This window comes from Schistocerca gregaria, chromosome X, assembly GCF_023897955.1.
Source record: "Schistocerca gregaria isolate iqSchGreg1 chromosome X, iqSchGreg1.2, whole genome shotgun sequence".
NCBI classification, from domain to species: Eukaryota; Metazoa; Arthropoda; class Insecta; order Orthoptera; family Acrididae; genus Schistocerca; species Schistocerca gregaria.
In genome coordinates this window covers 17,929,350-17,941,387 of record NC_064931.1, presented here as the reverse complement: position 1 = coordinate 17,941,387, position 12,038 = coordinate 17,929,350, and positions in this window count along the sequence as shown.

The following is a 12,038-nucleotide window of genomic DNA, read 5'->3' as shown; positions in this document are numbered from 1 at the left end:
GGGAGGAGTAACGATCACTCTTTTATTATACACAACTAGTAACATATCGCTTCTGGCAGTCTGGTCGCAGTAAGAAAAAATGTTGGACTGGGTGAGCAATTGGGATGAGTAACTATGACTCTCTTAAGGTAGCCAATGCCTCGTTACTAGGGTTTCGATTAAGATATCTCGAAAACCCCTCGGAGGAATAACGACGACTCTTTTATGATACACAACTAGTGACATATCGCGACTGGCAGACTGGCTGCAGTAAGAAAAAATATTGGACTGGGTGAGCAATTGGGACGAGTAACTATGACTCTCTTAAGGTAGCCAATGCCTCGTTACTAGGGCTTCGATTAAGATATCTCGAATAACCCCTCGGAGGAGTAACGATCACTCCTTTATGATACACAACTAGAGACATATCGCTTCTGGCAGACTGGTCGCAGTAAGAAAAAATGTTGGACTGGGTGAGCAATTGGGACGAGTAACTAAGACTCTCTTAAGGTAGCCAATGTCTCGTTACTAATGGTTTCGATGAAGATATCTCGAATAACCCCTGGGAGGAGTAACGATCACTCTTTTATGATACACAACTAGTGACATATCGCTTCTGGCAGACTGGCCACAGTAAGAAAAAACGTTGGACTGGGTGAGTTATTGGGACGAGTAACTATGACTCTCTTAAGGTAGCCAATGTCTCGTTACTAATGGTTTCGATGAAGATATCTCGAATAAACCCTGGGAGGAGAAACGATCACTCTTTTATGATACACAACTAGTGACATATCGCTTCTGGCAGACTGGTCGCAGTAAGAAAAAATGTTGGACTTTGTGAACAATTGGGACGAGTAACTATGACTCCTTTAAGGTAGCCAATGTCTCGTTACTAATGGTTTCGATGAAGATATCTCGAATAACCCCTGGGAGGAGAAACGATCACTCTTTTATGATACACAACTAGTGACATATCGCTTCTGGCAGTCTGGTCGCAGTAAGAAAAAATGTTGGACTGGGTGAGTTATTGGGACGAGTAACTATGACACTCTTAAGGTAGCCAATGCCTTGTTACTAGGGTTTCGATTAAGATATCTCGAATAACCCCTGGGAGGAGTAACGATCACTCCTTTATGATACACAACTTGTAACATATCGCTTCTGGCAGACTGGTCGCAGTAAGAAAAAATGTTGGACTGGGTGAGCAATTGGGACGAGTAACTATGACTCTCTTAAGGTAGCCAATGCCTCGTTACTAGGGTTTCGAGTAAGATATCTCGAAGAACCCCAGGGAGGAGAAACGATCACTCTCTTATGATACACAACTAGTGACACATTGCTTCTGGCAGACTGGCCGCAGTAAGAAGAAATGTTGGGCTGGGTGAGAAATTGGGACGAGTAACTATGACTGTCTTAAGGTAGCCAATGCCTCGTTACTAGGGTTTCGATTAAGATATCTCGAATAACCCTGGGAGGAGTAACGATGACACTTTTATGATACACAACTAGTGACATATCGCTTCCGGCAGACTGGCCGCAGTAAGAAAAAACGTTTTACTGGGTGAGCAATTGGGACAACTAACAATGACTCTCTTAAGGTAGCCAATGCCTCGTTACTAGGGTTTCGATTAAGATATCTCGAATAACCCCTGGGAGGAGTAACGATCACTCCTTTATGATACACAACTAGTGACATATCACTTCTGGCAGACTGGTCGCAGTAAGGAAAAATGTTGGATTAGGTGAGCAATTGGGACGAGTAACTATGACTCTCTTAAGGTAGCCAATGTCTCGTTACAAGGTTTCGATTAAGATACCACGAATAACCCCTGGGAGGAGAAACGATCACTCTTTTATGATACACAACTAGTGAGATATTGCTTCTGGCAGACTGGACACAGTAAGAAAAAATGTTGGACTGGGTGAGCAATTGGGACGAGTAACTATGACTCTCTTAAGGTAGCCAATGCCTCGATGCTAGGGTTTCGATTAAGATATCTCGAATAACCCCTGGGAGGAGAAACAATCACTCTTTTATGATACACAACTAGTGACATATCGCTTCTGGCAGACTGGCCGCAGTAAGAAAAAATGGCAGACTGTGTGAGCAATTGGGACGACTAACTATGACTCTCTTAAGGTAGCCAATGCCTCGTTATTAGGGTTTCCATTAAGATATCTCGAATAACCCCTGGGAGGAGAAACGATCACTCTTTTATGATACACAACTAGTGACATATCGCTTCTGGCAGACTGGTCGCAGTTATAAAAAATGTTGGACTGGGTGAGCAATTGGGACGAGTAACTATGACTCTCTTAAGGTAGCCAATGCCTCGTTACTAGGGTTTCGATTAAGATATCTCGAATAACCCCTCGGAGGAATAACGACGACTCTTTTATGATACATGACTAGTGACACATCGCTTCTGGCAGTCTGGCTGCAGTAAGAAAAAATGTTGGACTGGGTGAGCAATTGGGAACGAGTAACTATGACTCTCTTAAGGTAGCCAATGCCACGTTACTAGGGTTTCGATTAAGATATCTCGAATAACCACTTGGAGGAGTAACGATCACTCCTTTATGATACGCAACTAGTGACATATCGCTTCTGGCAGACTGGTCGCAGTAAGAAAAAATGTTGGACTGGGTGAGCAATTGGGACGAGTAACTATGACTCTCTTAAGGTAGCCAATGCCTCGTTACTAGGGTTTCGATTAAGATATCTCGAATAACTCCTATGAGGAGTAACGATCACTCCTTTATGATACACAACTAGTGACATATCGCTTCTTGCAGACTGGTAGCAGTAAGAAAAAATGTTGGACTGGGTGAGCAATTGGGACGAGTAACTATGACTCCTTTAAGGTAGCCAATGCCTCGTTACTAGGGTTTCGATTAAGATATCTCGAATAACCCCTGGGAGGAGTAACGATCACTCCTTTATGATACACAACTAGTGACATATCGCTTCTGGCAGACTGGTCGCTGTAAGAAAAAATGTTGGACTAAGTGAGCAATTGCGACGAGTAACTATGACTCTCTTAAGGTAGCCAATGCCTCGTTACTAGGGTTTCGATTAAGATATCTCGAATAACCCCTGGGAGGAGTAACGATCACTCCTTTATGATACACAACTAGTGACATATCACTTCTGGCAGACTGGTCGCAGTAAGAAAAAATGTTGGACTAGGTGAGCAATTGGGACGAGTAACTGTGACTCTCTTAAGGTAGCCAATGCCTCGTTACTAGGGTTTCGATTAAGGTATCTCGAATAACCCCTGGGAGGAGAAACGGTCACTCTTTTATGATACACAACTAGTGACATATCGGTTCTGGCAGACTGGCCGCAGTAAGAAAAAATGGCAGACTGGGTGAGCAATTGGGACGAGTAACTATGACTCTCTTTAGGTAGCCAATGCCTCGTTACTAGGGTTTCGATTAAGATATCTCGAATAACCCCTCGGAGGAGTAACGATGACTCTTTTATGATACACAACTAGTGACATATCGCTTCTCTCAGACTGGCCGCAGTAAGAAAAAACGATTTACTGGGTGAGCAATTGGGACGACTAACTATGACTCTCTTAAGGTAGCCAATGCCTCGTTACTAGGGTTTCGATTAAGATATCTCACATAACCCCTGGGAGGAGTAACGATCACTCTTTTATGATACACAACTAGTGACATATCGCTTCTGGCAGACTGGCCGCAGTAAGAAAAAATGGCAGACTGTGTGAGCAATTGGGACGACTAACTATGACTCTCTTAAGGTAGCCAATGCCTCGTTATTAGGGTTTCCATTAAGATATCTCGAATAACCCCTGGGAGGAGAAACGGTCACTCTTTTATGATACACAACTAGTGACATATCGCTTCTGGCAGACTGGCTGCAGTAAGAAAAAATATTGGACTAAGTGAGCTATTGGGACGATTAACTATGACTCTCTTAAGGTAGCCAATGCCTCGTTACTAGGGTTTCGATTAAGATATCTCGAATAACCCCTGGGAGGAGTAACGATCACTCCTTTATGATACACAACTAGTGACATATCACTTCTGGCAGACTGGTCGCAGTAAGAAAAAATGTTGGACTAGGTGAGCAATTGGGACGAGTATCTAAGACTCTTTTAAGGTAGCCAATGTCTCGTTACAAGGTTTCGATTAAGATACCTCGAATAACCCCTGGGAGGAGAAACGATCACTCTTTTATGATACACAACTAGTGACATATTGCTTCTGGCAGACTGGACACAGTAAGAAAAAATTTTGGACTGGGTGAGCAATTGGGACGAGTAACTATGACTCTCTTAAGGTAGCCAATGCCTCGATGTTAGGGTTTCGATTAAGATATCTCGAATACCCCTGGGAGGAGAAACGATCACTCTTTTATGATACACAACTAGTGACATATCGCTTCTGGCAGACTGGCCGCAGTAAGAAAAAATGGCAGACTGTGTGAGCAATTTGGACGACTAACTATGACTCTCTTAAGGTAGCCAATGCCTCGTTATTAGGATTTCCATTAAGGTATCTCGAATAACCCCTGGGAGGAGAAACGATCACTCTTTTATGATACACAACTAGTGACATATCGCTTCTGGCAGACTGGTCGCAGTAACAAAAAATGTTGGACTGGGTGAGCAATTGGGACGAGTAACTATGACTCTCTTAAGGTAGCCAATGCCACGTTACTAGGGTTTCGATTAAGATATCTCGAATAACCACTTGGAGGAGTAACGATCACTCCTTTATGATACGCAACTAGTGACATATCGCTTCTGGCAGACTGGTCGCAGTAAGAAAAAATGTTGGACTGGGTGAGCAATTGGGACGAGTAACTATGACTCTCTTAAGGTAGCCAATGCCTCGTTACTAGGGTTTCGATTAAGATATCTCGAATAACTCCTATGATGAGTAACGATCACTCCTTTATGATACACAACTAGTGACATATCGCTTCTTGCAGACTGGTAGCAGTAAGAAAAATTGTTGGACTGGGTGAGCAATTGGGACGAGTAACTATGACTCCTTTAAGGTAGCCAATGTCTCGTTACTAATGGTTTCGATGAAGATATCTCGAATAACCTCTGGGAGGAGAAACGATCACTCTTTTATGATACACAACAAGTGACATATCGCTTCTGGCAGACTGGTCGCAGTAAGAAAAAATGTTGGACTGGGTGAGCTATTGGGACGAGTAACTATGACTCTCTTAAGGTAGCCAATGCCTCGTTACTAGGGTTTCGATTAAGATATCTCGAATAAACCCTGGGACGAGAAACGATCACTCTTTTATGATACACAACTAGTGACATATCGGTTCTGGCAGACTGGCCACAGTAAGAAAAAATGTTGGACTGGGTGAGCAATTCGGACGAGTAACTATAACTCTCTTAAGGTAGCTAATGCCTCGTTACTAGGGTTTCGATTAAGATATCTCGAATAACCCCTGGGAGGAGAAACGATCACTCTTTTATGATACACAACTAGTGACATATCGCTTCTGGCAGACTGGCCGCAGTAAGAAAAAATGGCAGACTGGGTGAGCAATTGGGACGACTAACTATGACCCTCTTAAGGTAGCTAATGCCTCGTTACTAGGGTTTCGATCAAGATATCTCGAATAACCCCTGGGAGGAGTAACGATCATTCTTTTATGATACACAACTAGTGACATATCGCTTCTGGCAGTCTGGTCGCAGTAAGAAAAAATGTTGGACTGGGTGAGCAATTGGGACGAGTAACTATGACTCTCTTAAGGTAGCCAATGCCTCGTTACTAGGGTTTCGATTAAGATATCTCGAATAACCCCTCGGAGGAATAACGACGACTCTTTTATGATACACAACTAGTGACATATCGCTTCTGGCAGACTGGCTGCTGTAAGAAAAAATATTGGACTGGGTGAGCAATTGGGACGAGTAACTATGTCTCTCTTAAGGTAGCCAATGCCTCGTTACTAGGGCTTCGATTAAGATATCTCGAATAACCCCTCGGAGGAGTAACGATCACTCCTTTATGATACGCAACTAGAGACATATCGCTTCTGGCAGACTGGTCGCAGTAAGAAAAAATGTTGGACTGGGTGAGCTATTGGGACGAGTAACTATGACCCTCTTAAGATAGCCAATGCCTCGTTACTAGGGTTTCGATTAAGATATCTCGAATAACCCCTGGGAGGAGTAACGATCACTCCTTTATGATACACAACTAGTGACATATCGCTTCTGGCAGACTGGTCGCTGTAAGAAAAAATGTTGGACTAAGTGAGCAATTGGGACGAGTAACTATGACTCTCTTAAGGTAGCCAATGCCTCGTTACTAGGCTTTCGATTAAGATATCTCGAATAACCCCTTAGAGGAGTAACGATCACTCCTTTATGATACACAATTAGTGACATATCGGTTCTGGCAGACTGGTCGCAATAAGAAAAAATGCTGGACTGGGTGAGCAATTGGGACGAGTAACTATGACTCTCTTAAGGTAGCCAATGTCTCGTTACTAGGGTTTCGAATAAGATATCTCAAATAACCCCTGGGAGGATAAACGATCACTCATTTATGATACACAACTAGTGACATATCGCTTCTGGCAGACTGGCCGCTGTAAGAAAAAATGGCAGACTGGGTCAGCAATTGGGACGAGTTACTATGACTCTCTTAAGGTAGCCAATGCCTCGTTACTAGGGTTTCGATTAAGATATCTCGAATAACCCCTGGGAGGAGAAAGGATCACTCTTTTATGATACACAACTAGTGACATATCGCTTCTGGCAGACTGGTCGCAGTAAGAAAAAATGGCAGACTGGGTGAGCAATTGGGACGAGTAACTATGACTCTCTTAAGGTAGCCAAAGCCTCGTTACTAGGGTTTCGATTAAGATATCTCGAATAACCCCTGGGAGGAGTAACGATCACTCTTTTATGATACACAACTAGTGACATATCGCTTCTGGCAGACTGGCTGCAGTAAGAAAAAATGTTGGACTGTGTGAGCAAATGGGACGAGTAACTATGACTCTCTTAAGGTAGCCAATGCCTCGTTACTAGGGTTTCGATTAAGATATCTCGAATAACCCCTGGGAGGATTAACGATGACTCTTTAATGATACACAACTAGTGACATATCGCTTCTGGCAGACTTGCCACAGTAAGAAAAAATGGCAGACTGGGTGAGCAATTGGGACGAGTAACTATGACACTCTTAAGGTAGCCAATGCCTCGTTACTAGGGTTTCAATTAAGATATCTCAAATAACCCCTGGGAGCAGAAACGATCACTCATTTATGATACACAACTAGTGACATATCGCTTCTGGCAGACTGGCCGCTGTAAGAAAAAATGGCAGACTCGGTGAGCAATTGGGACGAGTAACTATGACTCTCTTAAGGTAGCCAATGCCTCGTTACTAGGGTTTCGATTAAGATATCTCAAATAACCCCTGGGAGGAGAAACGATCACTCATTTATGATACACAACTAGTGACATATCGCTTCTGGCAGACTGGCCGCTGTAAGAAAAAATGGCAGACTCGGTGAGCAATTGGGACGAGTAACTATGACTCTCTTAAGGTAGCCAATGCCTCGTTACTAGGGTTTCGATTAAGATATCTCGAATAACCCCTGGGAGGAGAAAGGATCACTCTTTTACGATACACAACTAGTGACATATCGCTTCTGGCAGACTGGCCGCAGTAAGAAAAAATGGCAGACTGGGTGAGCAATTGGGACGAGTAACTATGACTCTCTTAAGGTAGCCAATGCCTCGTTACTAGGGTTTCATGAAGATATCTCGAATAACCCCTGGGAGGATTAACGATGACTCTTTAATGATACACAACTAGTGACATATCGCTTCTGGCAGACTTGCCACAGTAAGAAAAAATGGCAGACTGGGTGAGCAATAGGGGACGAGTAACTATGACTCTCTTAAGGTAGCCGATGCCTCGTTACTAGTGTTTCGATTAAGATATCTCGAATAACCCCTGGGAGGATTAACGATGACTCTTTAATGATACACAACTAGTGACATATCGCTTCTGGCAGACTTGCCACAGTAAGAAAAAATGGCAGACTGGGTGAGCAATTGGGACGAGTAACTATGACACTCTTAAGGTAGCCAATGCCTCGTTACTAGGGTTTCAATTAAGATATCTCGAATAACCCCTGGGAGGAGAAAGGATCACTCTTTTATGATACACAACTAGTGACATATCGCTTCTGGCAGACTGGCCGCAGTAAGAAAAAATGGCAGACTGGGTGAGCAATTGGGACGAGTAACTATGACTCTCTTAAGGTAGCCAATGCCTCGTTACTAGGGTTTCAATTAAGATATCTCGAATAACCCCTGGGAGGAGAAAGGATCACTCTTTTATGATACACAACTAGTGACATATCGCTTCTGGCAGACTGGCCGCAGTAAGAAAAAATGGCAGACTGGGTGAGCAATTGGGACGAGTAACTATGACTCTCTTAAGGTAGCCAATGCCTCGTTACTAGGGTTTCGATTAAGATATTTCGAATAACCCCTGGGAGGAGAAAGGATCACTCTTTTATGATACACAACTAGTGACATATCGCTTCTGGCAGACTGGCCGCAGTAAGAAAAAATGGCAGACTGGGTGAGCAATTGGGACGAGTAACTATGACTCTCTTAAGGTAGCCAATGCCTCGTTACTAGGGTTTCGATTAAGATATCTCGAATAACCCCTGGGAGGTGTAACGATCACTCTATTATGATACATAACTAGTGACATATAGCTTCTGGCAGACTGGCCGCAGTAAGAAAAAATGTCAGACTGGGTGAGCAATTGGGACGAGTAGCTATGACTCTCTTAAGGTAGCCAATGCCTCGTTACTAGGGTTTCGATTAAGATATCTCGAATAACCCCTGGGAGGAGAAAGGATCACTCTTTTATGATACACAACTAGTGACATATCGCTTCTGGCAGACTGGCCGCAGTGAGAAAAAATGGCAGACTGGGTGAGCAATTGGGACGAGTTACTATGACTCTCTTAAGGTAGCAAATGCCTCGTTACTAGGGTTTCGATTAAGATATCTCGAATAACCCCTGGGAGAAGAAAGGATCACTCTTTTATGATACACAACTAGTGACATATCGCTTCTGGCAGACTGGCCACAGTGAGAAAAAGTGGCAGACTGGGTGTGCAATTGGGACGAGTAACTATGACTCTCTTAAGGTAGCCAATGCCTCGTTACTAGGGTTTCGATTAAGATATCTCGAATAACCCCTGGGAGGAGAAAGGACCACTCTTTTATGATACACAACTAGTGACATATCGCTTCTGGCAGACTGGCCGCAGTAAGAAAAAATGGCAGACTGGGTGAGCAATTGGGACGAGTAACTATGACTCTCTTAAGGTAGCCAATGCCTCGTTACTAGGGTTTCGATTAAGATATCTCGAATAACCCCTGGGAGGAGAAAGGATCACTCTTTTATGATACACAACTAGTGACATATCGCTTCTGGCAGACTGGCCGCAGTAAGAAAAAATGGCAGACTGGGTGAGCAATTGGGACGAGTAACTATGACTCTCTTAAGGTAGCCAATGCCTCGTTACTAGGGTTTCGATTAAGATATCTCGAATAACCCCTGGGAGGTGTAACGATCACTCTTTTATGATACACAACTAGTGACATATAGCTTCTGGCAGACTGGCCGCAGTAAGAAAAAATGGCAGACTGGGTGAGCAATTGGGACGAGTAGCTATGACTCTCTTAAGGTAGCCAATGCCTCGTTACTAGGGTTTCGATTAAGATATCTCGAATAACCCCTGGGAGGAGAATGGATCACTCTTTTATGATACACAACTAGTGACATATCGCTTCTGGCAGACTGGCTGCAGTAAGAAAAAATGTTGGACTGTGTGAGCTATTGGGACGAGTAACTATGACTCTCTTAAGGTAGCCAATGCCTCGTTACTAGGGTTTCGATTAAGATATCTCGAATAACCCCTGGGAGGATTAACGATGACTCTTTAATGATACACAACTAGTGACATATCGCTTCTGGCAGACTTGCCACAGTAAGAAAAAATGGCAGACTGGGTGAGCAATTGGGACGAGTAACTATGACTCTCTTAAGGTAGCCAATGCCTCGTTACTAGGGTTTCGATTAAGATATCTCGAATAACCCCTGGGAGGAGAAAGGATTACTCTTTTACGATACACAACTAGTGACATATCGCTTCTGGCAGACTGGCCGCAGTAAGAAAAAATGGCAGACTGGGTGAGCAATTGGGACGAGTAACTATGACTCTCTTAAGGTAGCCAATGCCTCGTTACTAGGGTTTCATGAAGATATCTCGAATAACCCCTGGGAGGATTAACGATGACTCTTTAATGATACACAACTAGTGACATATCGCTTCTGGCAGACTTGCCACAGTAAGAAAAAATGGCAGACTGGGTGAGCAATAGGGGACGAGTAACTATGACTCTCTTAAGGTAGCCGATGCCTCGTTACTAGTGTTTCGATTAAGATATCTCGAATAACCCCTGGGAGGAGAATCGATCACTCATTTATGATACACAACTAGTGACATATCGCTTCTGGCAGACTGGCCGCAGTAAGAAAAAATGGCAGACTGGGTGAGCAATTGGGACGAGTAACTATGACTCTCTTAAGGTAGCCAATGCCTCGTTACTAGGGTTTCGATTAAGATATCTCGAATAACCCCTGGGAGGAGAAAGGATCACTCTTTTATGATACACAACTAGTGACATATCGCTTCTGGCAGACTGGCCGCAGTAAGAAAAAATGGCAGACTGGGTGAGCAATTGGGACGAGTAACTATGACTCTCTTAAGGTAGCCAATGCCTCGTTACTAGGGTTTCGATTAAGATATCTCGAATAACCCCTGGGAGGAGAAAGGATCACTCTTTTATGATACACAACTAGTGACATATCGCTTCTGGCAGACTGGCCGCAGTAAGAAAAAATGGCAGACTGGGTGAGCAATTGGGACGAGTAACTATGACTCTCTTAAGGTAGCCAATGCCTCGTTACTAGGGTTTCGATTAAGATATTTCGAATAACCCCTGGGAGGAGAAAGGATCACTCTTTTATGATACACAACTAGTGACATATCGCTTCTGGCAGACTGGCCGCAGTAAGAAAAAATGGCAGACTGGGTGAGCAATTGGGACGAGTAGCTATGACTCTCTTAAGGTAGCCAATGCCTCGTTACTAGGGTTTCGATTAAGATATCTCGAATAACCCCTGGGAGGAGAAAGGATCACTCTTTTATGATACACAACTAGTGACATATCGCTTCTGGCAGACTGGCTGCAGTAAGAAAAAATATTGGACTAAGTGAGCTATTGGGACGATTAACTATGACTCTCTTAAGGTAGCCAATGCCTCGTTACTAGGGTTTCGATTAAGATATCTCAAATAACCCCTGGGAGGAGAAACGATCACTCATTTATGATACACAACTAGTGACATATCGCTTCTGGCAGACTGGCCGCTGTAAGAAAAAATGGCAGACTCGGTGAGCAATTGGGACGAGTAACTATGACTCTCTTAAGGTAGCCAATGCCTCGTTACTAGGGTTTCGATTAAGATATCTCGAATAACCCCTGGGAGGAGAAAGGATCACTCTTTTACGATACACAACTAGTGACATATCGCTTCTGGCAGACTGGCCGCAGTAAGAAAAAATGGCAGACTGGGTGAGCAATTGGGACGAGTAACTATGACTCTCTTAAGGTAGCCAATGCCTCGTTACTAGGGTTTCATGAAGATATCTCGAATAACCCCTGGGAGGATTAACGATGACTCTTTAATGATACACAACTAGTGACATATCGCTTCTGGCAGACTTGCCACAGTAAGAAAAAATGGCAGACTGGGTGAGCAATAGGGGACGAGTAACTATGACTCTCTTAAGGTAGCCGATGCCTCGTTACTAGTGTTTCGATTAAGATATCTCGAATAACCCCTGGGAGGAGAATCGATCACTCATTTATGATACACAACTAGTGACATATCGCTTCTGGCAGACTGGCCGCAGTAAGAAAAAATGGCAGACTGGG